Here is a 20,396-nt window from a genome sequence, read left to right on the forward strand (position 1 = left end):
TAACTGTAATTGCTCTAAAATTTTTTTAAAATTTTTTTTTGTTATTGCTTAGATGTGTGGACGAGCTCACAGCCCACCTGGTGTTAAGTGGTTACTGGAGCCCATAGACATCCACAGCATAAAGGCGCCACCCACCTTGAGATAGAAGTTCTAAGGTCCCAAGTATAGTTACATAAATATATACACAATAAATTTTTAGACTCGACTAAATCAAATTTGAATTGCTCTAAACAGAGGATCTAGTGTGTTTTTTGATATCGTCCACCGAATGGCTTACTAAAATGTTTAATTATTTTTTTTCTATATTAAAATTTATCTTTTAAAGCGCCCATAAGAATAATGTTATGAATACTTGAACAGCATTTCTGATTATGCGTTTTACAATGAAGCGATACCTAGTCACATTAGGAAGAGCGGAAAGGCTGTTTTTGATCTGGTTGTTCGTATGGCTATACTCTATTTCAACTGGTGGTAGGACCTCTTGTGAGTCCGCACGGGTAGGTATCACCACCCCGCCTACTTCTGCCGTGAAGCAGTAATGCGTTTCGGTTTGAAGGGTGGGCAGCCGTTGTAACTATACTTGAGACCTTAGAACTTATATCTCAAGGTGGGTGGCGCATTTACGTTGTAGATGTCTATGGGCTCCAGTAACCACTTAACACCAGGTGAGCTGTGAGCTCGTCCACCCATAGCTTTTAGGTAACCCAAGTACCGGTCATCGTCTTCGTCGAGTCCGTTGCTTGCGACGAAGGGCTCGGCGAGTAAATTAACCCACAGACACAGCCCATTGAGTTTCTCGCTGGATCTTCTCAGTGGGTCGCGGGTCCGATCCGGTGGTAGATTCTGCGAAGCACGGCTCTTGTTAGGGTTTGTGTTAGTAACATCGTCAGGTTTGAGCCCCGTGAGCTCACCGACTAACCCGGTGACGCTGATATGATCTCTCTAGATAATCAGCTTAGGTAGGAAAGAAAAAAAAAATAGATGTCTATAGTACACCTAAAAGTTCTAGCTATTTTGCCCCTTGAAAGTTGAACGCTTATTCATTTCAATGCAACTGAGACGTATTGTTGTTCCTACGGGACTCTGTAACCGCTATACATAGGGAGGACTCATCTAGCCATCAGAGCTAAAAAATAGTAAATGAACGTGTATATAATTTATATATATATTTTTTTTATTGTAGATTGTTTTTTTGTAAGTTTTTATATGCGTTTTTTTGTTTTTTTTTTTTTTTGTTTTCTCTGTCTTAGTTTTAATATTAGTTAACGATATTTTTATATTAAACACAAACGCTCTTAAGCAAGATCTGTTCACATCCAAAAGGGTGAATTCTATAAGGTATTATTTTAATGTAAATAAGTTCAATGTTTATGTGTGCAGATGTTATCCAATTGTGTGAACCTAATAATAAAAAATAACAACAAAACTCTATGAATATTTCTATATACCTGAGGGGTGGAAGGTGAAGGACATTTATCTTTATAATTAAAGGTCCGTTTTATTTGGTATTGACATCAACAGTTTAATGTTCTTAATAGAACTTCAATTAGTTCACTCCATTCCAATATCTGAAGAAGAGTTTTTTTTATGATATTTTTCCATATTTCAAACTATAAATAGCTCTTCTGTAAAGTTGCAAAAATATCGCTTAAACCAATAGCCTTTCACCCTTCGATATAACACAAATTATAATATACTAGCTGTACTCGCCCGCTTCGCTGGGCATTTAAAATTAACATTATTATTTATTGTCATTATTATTAGGGAGTCCAACACTCATATAAATATTAGCCTATCCATTAAGTACATGTATTTTCTACATGGATACCAAGTTTCAAGTCAATCGGATGCATGGTTCAGTAGTTATAACGGAACATCCGTAAAAACCACTATAGTTTTATGTATTAGTATAGATATAGATTTTATTTGTCGGTTTTATCATTTATTTACGAACTTGACTTAAATAAGTGTTATTAAAAGTTCCACGTTCGTAATTTGCGTTGAATCATTTCGCGTAGAATTTAATATTATTAAGTTTTTGTCCGTTCAAATGTTCTCATGGATACGTCGTGGGTGTACATTTGTGTGTTTCAAGTTTAGCGATTGACCATAATATACTATTTATTAGACTCATTCTAATTGAATATGGAGGACAATGACTGATGTAAGTACGAATACATAGTATATGTACATATATAGGTGTGTGAGATTCATATGATAAATTTCGAGATATTTGAGTGTTATAAATTATTTTTGCGGAACCACTCTTGTGCGATACGGTTCGCTGTAAATTAGAGTAACATTAAAAACACATTTTCTAAGCCCTTATTATAATGTTCACGGCGATGAACTCACGAACCGATAATTAAGCTCATAGAGATCACAACCTGAATGCTGCTGTCAAGTATGAGAAGTCTGTAGTATGAGAGACATGTGAAGTCAAGTATGAGAAGTGTTAATTGCATTGATCACGCGATTTCTTACTTTTTTTATTGCTTAGATGGATGGATATTGCTCACAGCCCACCTGGTGTTAAGTGGTTACTGGAGCCCATAGACATCTACGACGTAAATGTGCCACCCACCTTGAGATATAAGTTCTAAGGTCTCAGTATAGTTACAACGGCTGCCCCGCCCTTCAAACCGAAACGCATTACTGCTTCACGGCAGAAATAGGCGGGGCGGTGGTACCTACCCGTGCGGACTCACAAAAGGTCCTACCACCATTTACTGTTCTAACAAGAACGCATCGCTGTTGTGTGGTAGAAATAATCATGGTCGAGATATCTACATGTGTCCTAATACGTCCTACAGTAAAAAAAAAGATCAGTATTTTTATTCGTCGTACCTATTTTATTTTATTTTATTTGGAAGACAAACAGTGTACTTAAACTAAATAAGATTTAACCTTACAACTAAACACCATTTAAATGTCTCCACATTTACATAACTAAAAACTAGAACCTAAAACTAGCCTAGAACTAAATAATTAAAGCAAAATGTAAAACAAAAACAAAAATAACAACAATTTGGAGAAAAAAACAGAAAAATGTAGTAAATACAAAATAATCAATTAAATATTTGCATTCAACTATCGACTGACTAATGTTCTCCTAATACTCTTAATAAAAGTGTTGAAAATGTTCAGCCTGTCTGTCTATCTATATATTAATACGTGAAGCAAAAACTTTGTATCCCTTTTTACGTAAATTGCGCGGACGGAGGAGTATGAAATTTTCCACACTTATAGAGAATATAGAGAAGAAGTGCACAATGTTAATATTTTTTTTAAATAATGCATAAAAGATACATTAAATCAATAAAGAAAACATTACACACACTACATACCATGTATTTGACGCACACACGCATGCATACTACCTGTTTATTGTCAAACTTTTGTTCTTGACGTTTGTGGTCAAATTGAGAATAGAATAAATATTGTTTGTCTTTATTAATATTTTTTTATAGTGTAGCCTTGGCGAAATTTGTGATTATAGAAGTATAAAATACAATCATAATAGTGTACAAACTTACAATTACAATTAATTATAGTCGAATTTCGACTACTGCGGGACCTCTAGTAGATTATTATAACGTAACTCAATATATCTGCAATCAACGTGGCACAATATGTATTCGCATTCCGCGACGCAGTCCATAACCGAAATATTCCGAAACTTGTACAACTTGAGTTCGACAAAAATTTTGATCGGTTTTTATTTATCATATTTCCCTACAGCTACAGCTGCTTAGCGAATCAAAACGATGTCGGCCTTCGAAATGGGGAACCTCCATTAGTATAAACTTTTATCATGTAAGAGGCTCTAATATTTGAGTTCACATTGTAGCGTGTCAGTAGCCTGCGTCTCTTTGAAGTAAGTACATACTAATCTGGACATTTTTACTTATCATCGATGGCAGACCATAACCAAATTTATGATTTAGTGTGAAATGTTACAACCATATTTCATTTATTTAAACCTTAAGTTCAAATTACTGGAGTTCTTTTGCATCTAGATAATACGTCACATACCGATACCCACTTTAAAGAGATATATTAATTTCTTTCTTTAAAATTTTTGATAGGTAATTTCAGTAACTTTTTTTTCCCTACTAAATCGTTGGTAGCCTAAGGGGCTAATCTAATTGCGCGCAGACAGGTACTTAGGTGAACTCACGGGTCTCAACCTGAGGTGAGTTGTAAGCACAACAGTAAACTCATTTCTGAGGTTCTTGTGACTTTAAAATCTAAAAAATGTAAATAACGAAAATTAGATGAAATATTTTAGGGCTTTTAAGTATAATATTGATGAAAATATTAACTAAGTTCACCTGAAAATAAATTAATTTTAAAGACCAATAGTGACTTCTTTACTGGCGGTAGGACCTCTTCTGAGTCCGCGCGGGTAGGTACCAGCGCCCTGCCTATTTCTGCCGTGAAGCAGTAATGCGTTTCGGTTTGAAGGGTGAGGCAGCCGTTGTAACTATACTGAGATCTTAGAACTTATATTTCAAGGTGGGTGGCACATTTACGTTGTAAGTGTCTATGGGCTCCAGTAACCACTTAACAGCAGGTGGGCTGTGAGCTCGTCCAACCATCTATGCAATAAAAAAAAAACGTAGTTTCCTGTGTTTTATTACACACAGATAAAAGACATGTAGCATTTAAAATGTTGAAGGGCGCGTGCGTTACGTTCATCAAAAGCGCCCGATCAGTGATTACGCTATCTACATGTCACATATGCGTCTCGACTTAATATAGAACATGTTTTACGTGACCGTTTTGTTGAGTTGACGAAGGATTTGCGTAGGCTCAGTGCGAGAAGTTCTCGTGACCTTGCATATTAGTGACATGATACTAAATGATCATACTAAAGTAATAGTTACGCTACCATACCCAGAGACACAGCCCACTGAGTTTCCCGCCGAATCTTCTCAGTGGGTCGCGATTCCGATCCGGTGGTAGATTCTGCGAAGTACTGTTCTTGCTAGGGCCAGTGTTACCAAATTCTCTCAGGTTTAGTCCGTGAGCTCACCTACTTGTCTGGCGTAGCTGGAATAGCCTCTTATAGCCTCTAATAGGCTACCAGCGAATAGGTAGAGAAAAAACTACCATTAAACATAGAACTAATCTAATATACGTTTGTTTTAATTCCTTTTCTTAGAACGGAATACATAATATGATTTCTTATAGCAAATTAATTTTATTTTCCTCAAATGTCTTTTTCAATAGCGTTCGAAGCTGAACAAAGAAAACAAAACATGGTGTAAGTATTCCGTTTATAAAACAGGGAAAATCCATTAAGGATGAACGCTTCTAATACTGAGGGAAGGGGAATGTTCCTTCAATATTCCTATGAAGGAAATTCTGGTGCAACTGTTTTCGACTGTACCTATGCTGTTCGCCAAGAATAGCACCCATCGATCTCCTCCATTGGGTATTGGCGACTAAGGTGGTATTGACTGGAAAAAGGGCAGCAATGTTCTCCGAGTGTTAAACTCAGTGTGCTGCGATTATCAGCCCGAAGCGGTACCTGACATGCTTATTCCTACCGCGAAATATTATGTATGTATTTATGTATATACTTTTTTTTTTTTTTCCTACCTAAGCTGGTAGCCTTGAGAGGCTATTCCAGCGTAACCCTAACTAGTAGGTGAGCTCACGGGGCTCAAACCTGATGACGTTGCTAACACGAACCCTAGCAAGAGCCGTGCTTCGCCACGATAAGAACACCAGTTCTCGTGTCGTGCCGCTTTATCGAAGTGGCGCATCGACGCCGACTGAAGATACTTACTGATGGACTCTAAGTCTAGGTTGTCATGGAGGTCGACGTTCCTGATGAACCACGGGGCTCCGACGGCTATCCTGCAAAAACGGGATTGAATAATTTGGAAGGATTTTAAGTGAGCGCGGGCCGCGTGAGCGAACACTACACTTGCATAGGTCATGACGGGGCGTATACAAGTTTTGTAGAGTGTCACTTTATTTCTAAGGGACATTTTACTTCGCCTGCATATTATCGGGTAGTACTTTTTGTAACTTAATATAAATTTCATTGCACCTACCACTATCCACTCTGCACTACTTTTGGTTGTTTGGTAGAGAATGCCTAAGGCATTAAGTGCGCCAATGTAAATTTTACATGAAGTGTAATAAATAAAAATAAATAAATAAAATATTCATGCGTTTTGCTTTGAATATTGGGACAATCGTTATACAAATTTTGAGATTTCAATAAAAATATATATATTTACTAACGATCACGCCACGTTAACAAGTCCCGTGCCAAGTTCGTAATGAACTTTTGTTACAGGTACCAGACAACGGAAATGAATGTATTTTTTTTATTATACACATACATATATATATAATATACATCCATAACCCTGGAAAAGACATTTTATATTTATCATAGCAATATCTTCCCTTGGCGGGATCCGAACCCGCGACCCCCTTGTGTAGTGACCATATCACTTACCACTACACCAGACGGCCGTTTCGACTTCATGTTTAAAGGCGATGCTATGTCTATTAGCTGCGGTAATTACTGAACACCATGTGGACCAGCATCTAAGAATATGTACAAATTGATGACTTAAAATTCAAATTAAAAAAATAATAATTAAATCTCAAGTTTAATTTCATAAGTACACGAAGAATCCGATAATCTTACACAATATGGTCCAATTAACCTATATTTAAGGGATTCGTGTTCCTTTTTCATTACTGCTTCTCATTTTTTTTACGATGATTGTAAAAAGGTCTTACGGTAATACATTGTATAGGTATTATGAGTTTGAAGCTTCGATACCGATTTCTGTCGGTGGTGAATCATTGACAGGATTTTACCTTATAACGGCACTAACGTCCTGTTTCATTAAACAAGTAAAAACGCATTATCATGTAGTTATGCTAAATGCTAACACTAACAAAATGATTTTAGCGTGAATTGTATTGGATCTATTGATATTATGATAATACAAATTAGTATGTTGATGTAACGTTGAGTGTGAAAGACGATATGTGTAAGAGGGGAGTGAGCGAAGAAATTGTATATGATAAAGGAGTAGAAAACTTATTGCAACGACCCCAAATGACCAAGAGAAGTGCAGGAAAATGATGATGTAATATTGAGTGTTAGAAATTTTGTGTTGGTAGGGTAATTTAGTCGGAAAAGCTCAATGAGAGACATCGTCAATGCTAGAAAGGACGCGACTTTGCAGTTTTCTAAAACTCGCTTGATATGTAGACACCCAATTTGAGGTGTGAGCTCGTAATCTCAGTTGCAAATATTAACTGCTTTCGCATTATTTACAGGGTCAGTCATGTCTGCTTTAGATGAATACAGCATTTCTGACACTTCTGATAGCTCCGCAAATGAATCAGTTCTTTGTTGTAGAAGCAGTTCGTATTAGATACGGATTGACTTTAAAAATTTTTAGCCCTAAATGTACCCTAAGCCCCAACAATAGCAATAAAGCTGTAAAATAATTATCTAATCTAATAAAAAGAATTATATTCATCACACGGTCCCTTATAATTGAAGGACATAATTCGATTTTGTTTATCATCCGTTCTAAGTGGATTTAAATCTTGCCAATAAAACAAGCGTATCAGAAAATTGAATACACAAATAATAATATATAATGTGTCATTTTTTACGCCCAGTACGCTTTTGGGAACGTAAGAAGATTAAAATAATGGATCGAGTATGTGTAGGGTCATGTAGGTTAGTGACGTTAAAATCGGACAACATAAATATCATGCAAAAACATATTATTGAGATGAAATATTAATCGAAATTCCCGGTACATGCACGGTAAGTAAGTACCATCATTTAGACGGCAAAGAGGGCATGCGGTGGCACCTTATAAACTTTATTTTATTTATTTCATTTACTTCAGATTTTGCATCGATATTACACTTCATTACACTGCATTAACATTTCATTTATACTAGAATTAAGTAAAAATAAAAACTACAATCTCGGACTAAAACAAAAGCAATAATAATAATAATAATAAAAACAAAAAATCAAATAATAATAATAATAATAAAACAAAAACTCAAAATTAACATGAAAACTACCTTAACCTAAAGGCTGGTTTGGATCCAGAGTGCTCAACATGCACACGTGTCCAGTGTTGCATTATTGGGCAGTCCAGATCCATCCGTGAGGCGAACAGCCGTATTTATAAATATTTGATTAACATATAAAAACCTATATAATTGAATTGTAAACACAAACTTCAGTTTCTGTTTGATTTCAAAGGTAAAACAGTTCTGTATGCGTTCTTAAAGTTCGATAACTTTAGGAATCACTGAAATATAGCAATCATGCGTCGCGGTTTGAATGGTCGGAAATAGTCGGGTTAGCCGTGTACCGAAACCTACTTAATGCATTTGAAACTTCCACGTTAGCTCTGGAGGTTTTACCGCACATTACTTGTATATTTGTTTCAATACAACAGAGATTACGGCTTCATATTTCAAGGAGTGAACGGTAATCAAAATTCAGGTCTCCGATCATTAACGCCAGATGTAGATTTCTGTGGAAATGTTTTAAGTCCTAAATTACCCCTACAGAAATAAAAAAAAAATAGGTGAATTATTTTTGTATCAGCGCATGAACCAACTGAAGGAGGAGAAGAAACAATCTTCGGCGGAGAAATGTGGTTTGGTAGTACTTGTGTATTCTTACTTCTTGCTTCTACTTCTTCTGTATTCTTACTTCTTGCTTCTACCGTTATTCACGTAATACACAACTTTTAGGGTTTTGATTTTTAATACAGTGTGCAGTGCAGTATTACAGTGTATTGATTCCTTCACAGCTAAAGCAGCTTGTGAACACGTGTGAAGTATGAATTCCTTTCAAAAATAACAAAATATATGTGATCAAATAACGATTAGCGGGACTGCGATTCATTACTAATTAATTCAATAGAGATTGACGCCCGCGAAACGTAACTTTAAATTTTTTGAGATATCATACATAAATTTGTTAACGAAATTGAAGTTCAACGACTTCATAATTATGCAAAATAGTAATTGAACGACCGTGAAGATGCGAATAATTACAGTGCTGGTTAATTTAACAAAATAATAATCTACTACACTATTATTATTATAATATCTATTATAAATAACACGTTTTAATTAATAAACTTATAACAAGCTAAAAACTTAAAAAGCAAAAAATAAAGAATTGTGTTTTAGAAATAAAATTGCATTCTTTAAAATGTAATATAAAATCAATTTTATAGATGTTCTTCTCTATCTTTTTTATTTTATAGCACAACCTTTTTGATGCAGTCTTAAAACAATCAACCTAGATTACTAACTTATCTTAAGCAATGAATTTGATGCCTCAAATATGTGGTGGTCTATATTTTTTTTTTTTTTTTTTTTTATGATTGAGAGATTACTGGTGGCCCGAAGGCCTTTCCAGTTTCACCAGGACAGGTGGGCGAGCAAAGGCTCAGCCAGGAGGGGTGGGATTTGCTAACAGCTGCCCGAGCGCCTCCGGTGGTCTATACTGGTGGTAGGACCTCTTGTGAGTCCGCACGGGTAGGTACCACCGCTTCGCCTATTTCTGCCGTGAAGGAGTAATGCGTTTTGGTTTGGAGGGTGGGGTAGCCGTTGTAACTATACTGAGAACTTAGAACTTATATCTCAAGGTGGGTGGCGCATTTACGTCGTAGATGTCTATGGGCTCCAGTAACCACTTAACACCAGGTGGGCTGTGAGCTCGTCGACCCACTTAGGCAATAAAAAAAAAGTAGTACAACGGCTTTCGCACCAATTAAAATCAAATGCACGACTGTTTTGTGGCAGAAATGGATAAGGTTGTGTTACCTACCCGCAAATTTCCAGTTTATTTTACTGAAGCTATATTGAATGCTTCCTCTTCGGAATAAATAAGCAAAATGTTAATAACAGTCAATACCAAATTATATGGATGGAAGGATGGTTTAAATTTTTACACATTTATCCGTTATTAAAATACTTGTTGAGTTCTAAATAAAGTAAACTAGTTGAAGCTATAAACAAACGAAGGGAGCCAGTGTTGTCCGGGACGGATGTGAATCACTCCATTAATTGGACTAATAAAATTTTCCAAGTGACGCATAAGTAGACTGCAACCTTCGAGTTTTTGTGAAATAAAATTATTAATCATTCTTTAGAATCTTACTGCTTAGTTTATTTACCGTGATAAGTGTTTAGTTTAAAAAGCCAAATAATGATTTCTGGTTTAATATTTTGCTGTTTGTTCTTCTTCTTCCTAGTCGGATACTCTTGGCAGAGTAGTCGTGGCTATTTGTTACGTATCATTAAATTAATATCTACTATTACTTTGACTGGTGGGTCAAGGGTCCTCACATCGTGCAAATATTCGTGTGATGAACAGTTTTGTTCATTCTTTGTCTGGATGTCTAATAACTATGGGTATATTTCAACGCATATGTATAAGTATGTATATCAATTTTTGTTTCTCATAGTACCGAGAATGATACTTTGAAATGCTTGTAGTTTCACTAGGTGACCAAATTTTCGTTTGTGAGCTTTTGCACGGTTTTTGATAACTTTATCGACGACCGCTATTTGCAGATTCCAATGCAGGTCATTATTTCTTAAGTATCAAGCTTCCTTAGTTTCTTTCAGTAGTTTATTTTGAAATCTTTGGATTGCTGCAATATTTTTCAGTTTTGTACAGCACTTCTAGTTCAGCTATTGAGACACCCTTCTCATGTCTCATTCCCTGTTCCTGTGGGCTCTAATAAAACTTCTACTTCATTATTTCAAATTAACTTTTTCGTTGGAATGGGCTTTTAGCTAGGTTTCATCATTTTAGTTGTATGTTAAATGGTTTAAGTCGGTTTTATTGTACGATAAATTTCTAATTTATAAATAATTAGAAGATATTTACCGAATGCTCACTGTTTGAATCATTAAAGAAATTGGCTGATCTAGATCGAAACAAATAACAGAAAGAAAAAATACAAATCAATAAGACATAAATATCTGAAGCATGTCATCGCATTGTGTTATAAAACTCAATATTGTGCGACCCCACATTCTCGGATCCATTAGCGTTTGTCTTCAAATGTAATAATGTTTTATACAAAAGTAATTCAACATAACTTTACTCTGTATTACAAAGAATACGGGTTCTGTTTTTTAAATCACTTATAATTTATATATATTTATCTTTTGTGAATATAAAATTTTCATGAAAAGTTTGTAAAGTATGTTTAGGTTTTATTTATTTATTTGATCCACGATCTATGGTATTTTACTTCGCAATATTTTTACGACCTCTTAACTAAGGGTGCGCACGTACATTATTACATAGAATAAAAACGTTATGAACTCGATAGAACGCAAGACGAAAAACAAACAAAAATAATTATGAAAACCCTCGAAAGGTTGGATTATATTATTTGTTCAGAACGGGAGTTTGTATCCATTCAAAAGAATTACGTGTTCCCTACAAACAATTTGGGGTTCTTAAACAAATAATACGCGAAATACACAAAGTCGAAGAACAGTTATTTAAAGTATTACGACTTAGGTACGTTCTGTATGTTAATGTGTTTAAAATGAGGATCACTCTTCAAAAGTTTCTGAGTTGTGAAATTCCAACATTCAAGTTTCCGAGTTAGCATTTATATACGTAAATGTAAATTACTGTCGTCAAAATTCGAAATATTTTTGAAAAGGTTCACTAAAGAACATATCGATGTGTTGATGTCTTCAAAGAAAGTATTCAGCGTCTCAAAGATCATGGTGATTCAGCTTATCGATCGCGAAAACCAATAAAACGTAAAAACCAATTTCGAAGTCACCTTTTTTCATCATTGGCTTTAATTCACTGCTTCGTTTGATGATGTCACTCACAGCCAAAACACCTCAGATTACTTTTTTAAATCAAAATTTGATTAAATCGTTTTGAGAAATAAAATATTATCTGCGGTTTATCACTGATAAGCTTCAGTAGTTTTTTTTTTTAAATCTTAACAACTGTATAAATGAAATAACGTATTTTTCAAAGTTAAATAATTCGAAACGGTTCAGCGGCTTTGTATTTTGTCGGAAGATTTACGAGTCGACAGAAGTTTTATGAAATATGTCTTTAAAGTTATTGTTGCTCATTATTTTTGAAGGTACTTTATGGACTCCAGAGAACTGACTTAGTAGTAATGGAGATGCTCCGGCTAGTTCAAAAGTCACATTTATATAGATTGAATTGAATTATTGTTACTACAGTAATAACTGCACACATGTCTAGTATTACTAATCTTTTTTACATTTAATTCGAATATCTGTTAGTGTTTTTATCCAATATTCAAAATTACGTTCACGTTACGGTCACGTTGAGTAGCACCTTAAGTTATAGATTTAATTTATGTGTAACATTTTCTCTTCTTCTAATTTACATTTGGTAAGAAAACTGATTGTATTTCAAAAAAATATTGATTACCTAATAACCGTCGGCTCTAAACAAAAGAAATAATTCGGTCGAGAAACAGAGGAGAAAATGGTATGTACTTAATTTTTTTTAAAGAAAAAATGGTATACTTAAACTCGTTTAAAAGTCACAGTTGAAAAATTCGCAGCCATACATGCACAACGCTACGACATGTCTGTCTCTTCGTCCACTTATTTTAATCACGAAGACTTTATTTCGGCTTTTAACATTCGAAATGATGCACACTTTTAGATAAGAAAAATGTTGCATCTCATCTTCATAACCTGTTTTAGTTAAATTCAATTAGGTCTCTGCGAAACCTTGTCTTCTAAGTTGCTGAGTTCTCATTATCTTGGATTTAATACTATGCTGTTCTCTATGCTGTGTAAGACAGAGTCAATTGTGGAAAATCTCTGATTGATTATCTTCATACGGTAGCGTTAGAAAAGTTTCCTGGATAGCTAGGTAAATATGCGGACGTGCATATTCTGCTTCTATCGTCCACTATAAAATCCAGTTTAAAATGTGGGAGTCATAATTCAGTACAATTTAATCTTTGATCTCATTCTCAAGGTGAGTGGCATAAAACGTACTTCATTTATGGCCAAACATATTTTCAATTATTTATTAATAGACCGCAGTCTTTGAGCTTTCGTGACCATGCACTTATTTACCTAGAAAATAATTCATTTCGTGTAATATGAAATTTATAGACATTTGTGGGTTTTATTTTATTGAAATAATGTCGGAATTGTTTCTGACTTTGTTCGTATGATATGAAAATATTATCGTCATTATCATCGACAATGTCAATAACACCGAAAGTTCAATCTCGTTTCCAACAATCTCGTCAAAGTTCCAATCTGAAAATTGAAACCTCCACGAGAATTCTACAGTTCTAATAATAAGAATATAATTCTTCAAATTGATTTTTGTTCATTAAAATAAGTAATTTTTGGAAATGATATTTATTTTACGAATGAGCCTTGACAGTTTTGCGGAAACAGTCCTTTTCTTTAGTCAGCTATGACTTTCTATTTTTATCCTTACATTTCCCATCAAATGCCAACTCGTGTATGAAAATCTTCTAGACTAATTCTGGAACTGGCCCCAGCTGCGTTTTGGCCGATTATTATATTTTCTTTTGACTGAGATGACTGACATATTTTATTCACTGCTTTTAATTTTAATTTAAACTGACAAAATTAACCATTTGGCAGGGTCGCCATGTAATGTTGTACTTTCGGAGGTGTTAAAGGAAAACGTTTTCTTGCGTGTATTCCATGTTATATAATCATCTTAATCTTATTTTATAATCATGAAGAAGCCTATGTTTCGGGTTGGGCCTTATTAGGGGGACATACGAGATTTTTATTTTCACTGGCGGTAGGACCTCTTGTGAGTCTGCGCGGGTAGGTACCACCGTCCTGCTTGTTTCTGCCGTGAAGCAGTAATGCGTTTCGGTTTGAAGGGTGGGGCAGCCGTTGTAACTATACTTGAGACCCTAGAACTTATATCTCAAGGTGGGTGGCGCATTTACGTTGTAGATGTCTATGGGCTCCAGTAACCACTTAACACCAGGTGGGCTGTGAGCTCGTCCACCCATCTAAGCAATAAAAAAAAAAAACACCTGTTAACTATGTTATATACTAAATGCTATGCTAATACTATGCTATGCTATGCTATGATATATAAGTATACACACTTCAGATAGGTTTACTTAACAAACACATGTCCCTGAAATACCAGTGTAATTGTACTGTCTTACACGAATGTATTTAAGCGGACGTTACGAATCCCCCGAGATCAATTCGTAATTAAGTTTCCTAAGTGAAAGACGAAAACATTGATATCTTCGAAACCATAATGCAGGGCTCACGTTTCCAACTTGATTTATGTTCAATATCTTGTATTAAATTTATCATTTAATTATTCATTAGGTGTTTACGATTTCGTTTCATTGTTCAGGTCAACAAAGTTAAAAGCATTTTTAATTTAATAATAATGTATCACGAATAAATCATTGTCTATAGGTATACTAATATTCAAAAGAGGAAAGATTTGTTTGTTTGTTTGTATTGAATAGGCTCCGAAACTACTGAATCAATTTGAAAAATTCTTTCACTGTTTGGAAGCTACACTATTCCCGATTGACATAGGCTATAATCTTTTTTGAAAAAAATTAGGGATCCTTACTAAATTCCATTAATGTAACTCGAGGTGTAAAAAAATTACCTAAAATATTCTTTACATCGCGTGCCTGCGAAAACTATTCATGATAGAATAAATTAATGTACTACGACTTTGTAGAACACATTATTATTAAAAAAAGTGTCGCGACAGCATATGTGTTATGCCGCAATAAGTGTTCTTTTATTAAAAAAAATAAAACAACGTCAAATATCGTTGAAATTTTTGTTAAAGACCCGAGTGGAGCCGGAGCGGGCCGCTAGTTTATTATATTTATAAATACAAATTATTATAATCTCACGATTTACTAATAAGTCTTTGATAGCAATCTGAATAACTTTTGGGACATAGAATGAGCTGGAGTTTATTCATGACGCAGCTTTTGTTAGTAAAAGGAGCTGGTATATATGAGTCGCTTGTTTTGGGTTGGGCAGGGGAAATTAAGAAAATTAAATCTTAAAAAATGGGAAAATAGTGGATATTCTTATAAATATTAAAATATTCGTTTTGTTTAATAAGCTCTCCAGGATAATAAATACTATCTAGAGTTGAAACTGATCTGACTCATAGCAAATCGTGATTTAAGAACCCTCTTAAGTACCTGTTTGCTTTGTAATTGAAATATGTGTATGATTATCATAAATTAACGGTATTATTTTTAGCCGATTTCAAGAGGTGGCTCTCAATCCGAATAGTTTGTTTTTTTTGAGAAAGAAATTTCACAATTTGGATCATTATTAAAACTTGTAACAACCTAAATACCAGTTGTGTCGTGTTAAGTTTGTTTTAGATTTTCATCCCAAACTCCCTATCAAAGCTTCAAGCGTTGCGACTATGCCGGTGCTCTAATCCCGATGGCAAGTACTGATTTCGAAGGAATACTTAGCACAGGGCAATAACATGGTGTAATAATAAACGAATCCGCAAAAGTATAAGTTCGCGTAATTACTAGTAGCATGGTGTATTGTATGCATGGGTAGGGACCACTGATATACTTATTACCTTAAGCAGTTAAGCATTTTAGCTAGAAGGGTGGGACAACTGTTAGGCAATACAATTACTGGTGGTAATTCTTACTGGTGGCAGGACCTCTTGTGAGTCCGCACGGGTAGGTACCACCGCCCCGCCTATTTCTGCCGTGAAGCAGTAATGCGTTTCGGTTTGAACGGTGGGGCAGCCGTTGTAACTATTCTGAGACCTTAGAACTTATATCTCAAGGTGGGTGGCGCATTTACGTTGTAGATGTCTATGGGCTCCAGTAACCACTTAATATCAGGTGGGCTGTGAGCTCGTCCACCCATCTAAGCAATAAAAAAAAATTAAGATTTGATTGATTCCGTAAGCTACGTAATTCTAGTGAGTTAATTTACTAAAGCCACAGTCTACCTAGTATTAAGAGACTAACGGGCCCATAGATTCTCGCACCATACTGCCATTACCCATACTATTCTAATATCTCATTACATTCAATACTTAAGTAGATTGGTATGCCGACAGTACTATCCTTTAAACTGTAATGCACAGTTGCTTCGTGGCAATGGTAGGATAGTGGCTTTTAACCGACTTACAATGTGCCTTTCGGAGGAATTTTGAAGCGAAAGCATAATATTTTGAAATCTATTCATATCGGCGTATAAATGTAGAAAGTAAATGGAATAGAAATCTATTCTACAGTCTGATAGGGCATATTGTGAGGTTGCACATGTCAGTGCCACTTCCTCGAATGTTTCTGCACAAACTTATATACATGATCACAGAAACTCAGGCAACGGGTTGTTCGGACGTGAAGGTGTATTCATATCTAAAACTATTTGCAAATAACTAAACTTAAGCTGAACAAATTTTCACAAATGCCCATTGCATATCGGCGCTTGAAAGGCAAACGTGACTAAGCGACAATGCGTGAACTTTACAGTAGACTAATTGAAAGTTGAAATACCTGAAAAAAAATCTATTTTAACGAATATAGCTGTAGGATTGAAATGATTTTAATAGACCTAGAAATATATCTTTTTTGCGCATCGAATATGGTTATTGCCTATCATTTATGTACAAAGCAGTTATTTTCGCTTAGTCACGTTTGCCTTTCAAGCGTCGATATGATGGTTTCTCTTTCAAGCATTAAGGACAAGAATTAAGGAAAATCCCTCACGTTTAATTTCCGCAATTCAAAAGTCAACTACTCCATTACGTTTTTTTTATAGAGCTGCCGCAAAAATTCCCAGAAACATTCCACCTTTGACTTAGCGGGAGCTGTCTTCACGTCCTTAAGTTATGGTGTTTTTTGAACAGGTCCGGCAAGTTAGTGACCTGGGTGATTCATTGGCAAAACGTTTACTTGAAAATTGTCGACATTATAAACGTGTAGTTGAATTTTCGTTTGATTAATCTCTTCTAGATAAGACGTGCCGCCGAATCCGTTGAACTCAGTTCACCTTGTGCGGCTCTATGAACTAGTTTTGTTTCAATTAATATCTTTACGTTAAATATTTAAACAATGGCCTATATCGAATCCTCACTATCACTCGTGCGCGACATTTTTACTTGTATTTTTTAATTTGACTTTCCTTAAGTTGGTGGCGGTATTCAAATTTAGCGCTAGTCACCCCCAATGCACTGACGGTGCTATAAGACACACTCAGATAAGCGTTTGAAGTGGATTCGAACTTTTACTTAAGAAACTATAAGGATGCCAGGTTTGAGCCCCGTGAGCTCACTTACTAGTTAAGGTTACGCTGGAATAGCCTCTCAAGGCTACCAACATAGGCAGGAAAAAAAAAGTGGTGTTAATCTAGTTTAGGCAAAACGGTCTACTTAGGAAAAGAATAGATATCTTGGGCAATTAATATCCAAACCGATATGCCCATGTGTTCCAACACTGTAGTTCATTTGAGAGATGTACATAAGATAGGAACTACTCGTTTACTCAGCTATTGATCAGATGGTGATACGTAACGCCGATGACCTTGACCCGTTGTTACTATTTTTACCTCATTCATCTTTTAGTAGCGTTCTTGCTTTGTATAATAATGTTACGTTATTACATATTACGGCACACATGCACAGGGGGGTACAATGGCTTAATATCAGTAACTAACTGACTCGGCAGACTTCATAGTGCCTCAATCTATAAATAAAAAACCTAAGCTTTTGTATAAAATAAACTTAAAACAAACAAAAGGAATCCGTCCGACGGGGGCCACATCAAAAGAAAAACAAAATTGATATCTTTATTTAATTTCGAGCATTTTCATATTTATCTACCTTTTAAACCTTCTCTGGACTTCCACAAATAATTCAAGACCAAAATTAGTCAAATTGGTCCAGCCGTTCTCGAGTTTTAGCGAGACTAACGAACAGCAATTCATTTTTATATAATAATAGATTAGGTAATATTATTAAATGTTGCAATTTTGGTTTATATTACACGAAGTTATTTTTTCACAGTGGAATTTTATAATCTATAGTGAACAAGAAGTACGTATTTCGTTATAGAAATGAGTACATGCGGGATTTGGAATCCGGCACATTCGCATCGCTTGATCATTTAGGCCACGGCCTACCACTACCCTATCTTCTATGAAGAGACATAAAATATACATATATATGTTGACCTACCATCTCTGTACATATATCAGAGGAAGTTTGAAAGAAGCACCTGTGATAGAGGAGTTGAATAGTGCGCGTTTGGGATGGTACGGAAATGTAATGAGACGAAATGAAAATGAGGTTGCTAAGAGAGTGTTTACTATGAATGTGGAAAGATATAGAGGAAGAGGTAGACCTAAGAAGAAATTGATGGATTGCGTGAAAGACGATATGTGTAAGAGGGGAGTGAGCGAAGAAATGGTATATGATAGAGGAGTATAGAAGGACAAAACATGTTGCGCCGATCCCTGGTGACTGGGAGAAGGGCAGAAAAATGATGATGATGGTTAGCATAGCAATGATTCGTAGTCATCCGATATCATTTCAAAGTGGTCGCATTAAATTATCTCGATACTTAAACTTAATATGATTTTAATTTGGCCGAATGCAACAGTATACAATTTAATAAACAAACAAAAAAAACAATCAGAAGTTCAATATCATGCATAATTATTATAAAAAGGAAAGCATAATATTCTTAAGCGGGTGTTGCCAAAATGCGGACACCAAGGTCAGGTCGATGAACCTTGCCTTACTTAAAATTTGTTAGCAAAATTTAGTTTTGAATTATGTTACGCTGAAGTCATATTTATGAGGTGGAATTTGAATTTTTTGAACGTTATTTTTTTTGTTTTAACTTTAACCTACGTCTCGAATATACTTTACAAAGAACATTACTTATTTGAACAAACAATTAATCGCACAAAAAACGTTTTAATTGGTTGTTTATTTATCAACGCGGATTTAAGACTCTTAATTTACGATATGAGAAACGCTTTTAAATGTCTTATTAATTTTTTTAATGTAAGTTAAAACGTATTCGTTTTAATTTAATATTCGAGAACGGCCTTGAAAAGTATTCACAGCTGCATTATATTAGAACCTAAGATTATCCACGTACATAATGCACTTGTTCACATAAACGTATCTCAATCATACGTCATGTGAGCAAGTGTATTGTTACTATGTAGGTTACGACGAACACTTTCTGTTTTAGTATTTAACATCAGCATAGACATGTCCTCGCCGAACTCGTTGCTTGCGACGAAGGGCTCCGCGAGTAAATTAACCCACAGACAGAGCCCATTGAGTTTCTCGTCGGATCTTCTCCATGGGTCGCGTTTGTGATTCGGTATTAGATTCTGCTCTTGCTAGGGCTAGTGTTAGCAAATTCTCTCAGGTTGATCACATGACTCATCTACCCATCCGCGCGTATTTGGAATAGCCTCTTGGGCCACCAGCGAATAGTTAGGGAAAAAAAAACTGCGCCTTAAGTTTGGTACATATCTGTTAGCGTTTGCAGTAAGCTATTAGAGAATTTAGAGAACGTTGCTATTCCCCGGTAAATTGCTTAGTCGCTTCCACGACACGCATATCCTATTCTAGGACATCACACGGCCAAATAAGTTAACATTGGTAAGTACGTATCTTAAGCCCGGTAATCCCGATACCCACCTATCAAAGAGAGCACTGACCTGAAAAGTTTCTGGAAAAAGGAAGAGAGGCCGCCCCAGAACAACTTGGCGTCGCTCGGTGGAGCAGGAGCTAGGGGTCTTAGGCATGACGTGGGAGGAGCTAGAACAGACTGCCCAAGACCGATGTAAATGGAAGGATTTGATTCGAGCCCTACACCCCAGCCGAGGATAATAGGAAATAATGATGATGATAATGATGAAGTACGTATCTTAATATCGTGAAACAAAATTTACTATTAAACTGATTTCACTATATTTCTCGATTAACCAAATAACTTCATTACGTATTCGCGTTCAGTATGCGTATCCGATGTCGGCGCAAGTATAATCTCATAATTATCGGCTCGATACTGATAGAGATTTACTTTGTTCCCGCTTCGGAAATTATCGAAACATTCCGAGGTGGAGACGTGATATTCATATTAAAGTTTCATATCCGATGTTATCGGGTCGGGAGATAAATGTACCCGAGTCGGAAGAGTACGCGATGCGGCTTGCGGTTGCCAAATGGCCGAGGCTTACCGGGCTTGTTCCGGAATGACAGCTCATGTGGTGGCTGCCTGAGTTGCCACAAATGTCCCGAATTATTGGAATAAAATTATGTATATGTA

The 20,396-nt window shown here is 35.6% G+C and overlaps 1 protein-coding gene across 1 annotated transcript in view; it reads left to right on the forward strand.

Annotated features, from left to right (window-relative positions):
* LOC101740831 (uncharacterized) overlaps positions 1-20,396 on the forward strand; it is a 260,848-nt gene that overhangs the window by 37,293 nt on the left and 203,159 nt on the right. The window lies entirely within an intron of this gene.

Source organism: Bombyx mori, chromosome 21 (assembly GCF_030269925.1).
Source record: "Bombyx mori chromosome 21, ASM3026992v2".
NCBI classification, from domain to species: domain Eukaryota; kingdom Metazoa; phylum Arthropoda; class Insecta; order Lepidoptera; family Bombycidae; genus Bombyx; species Bombyx mori.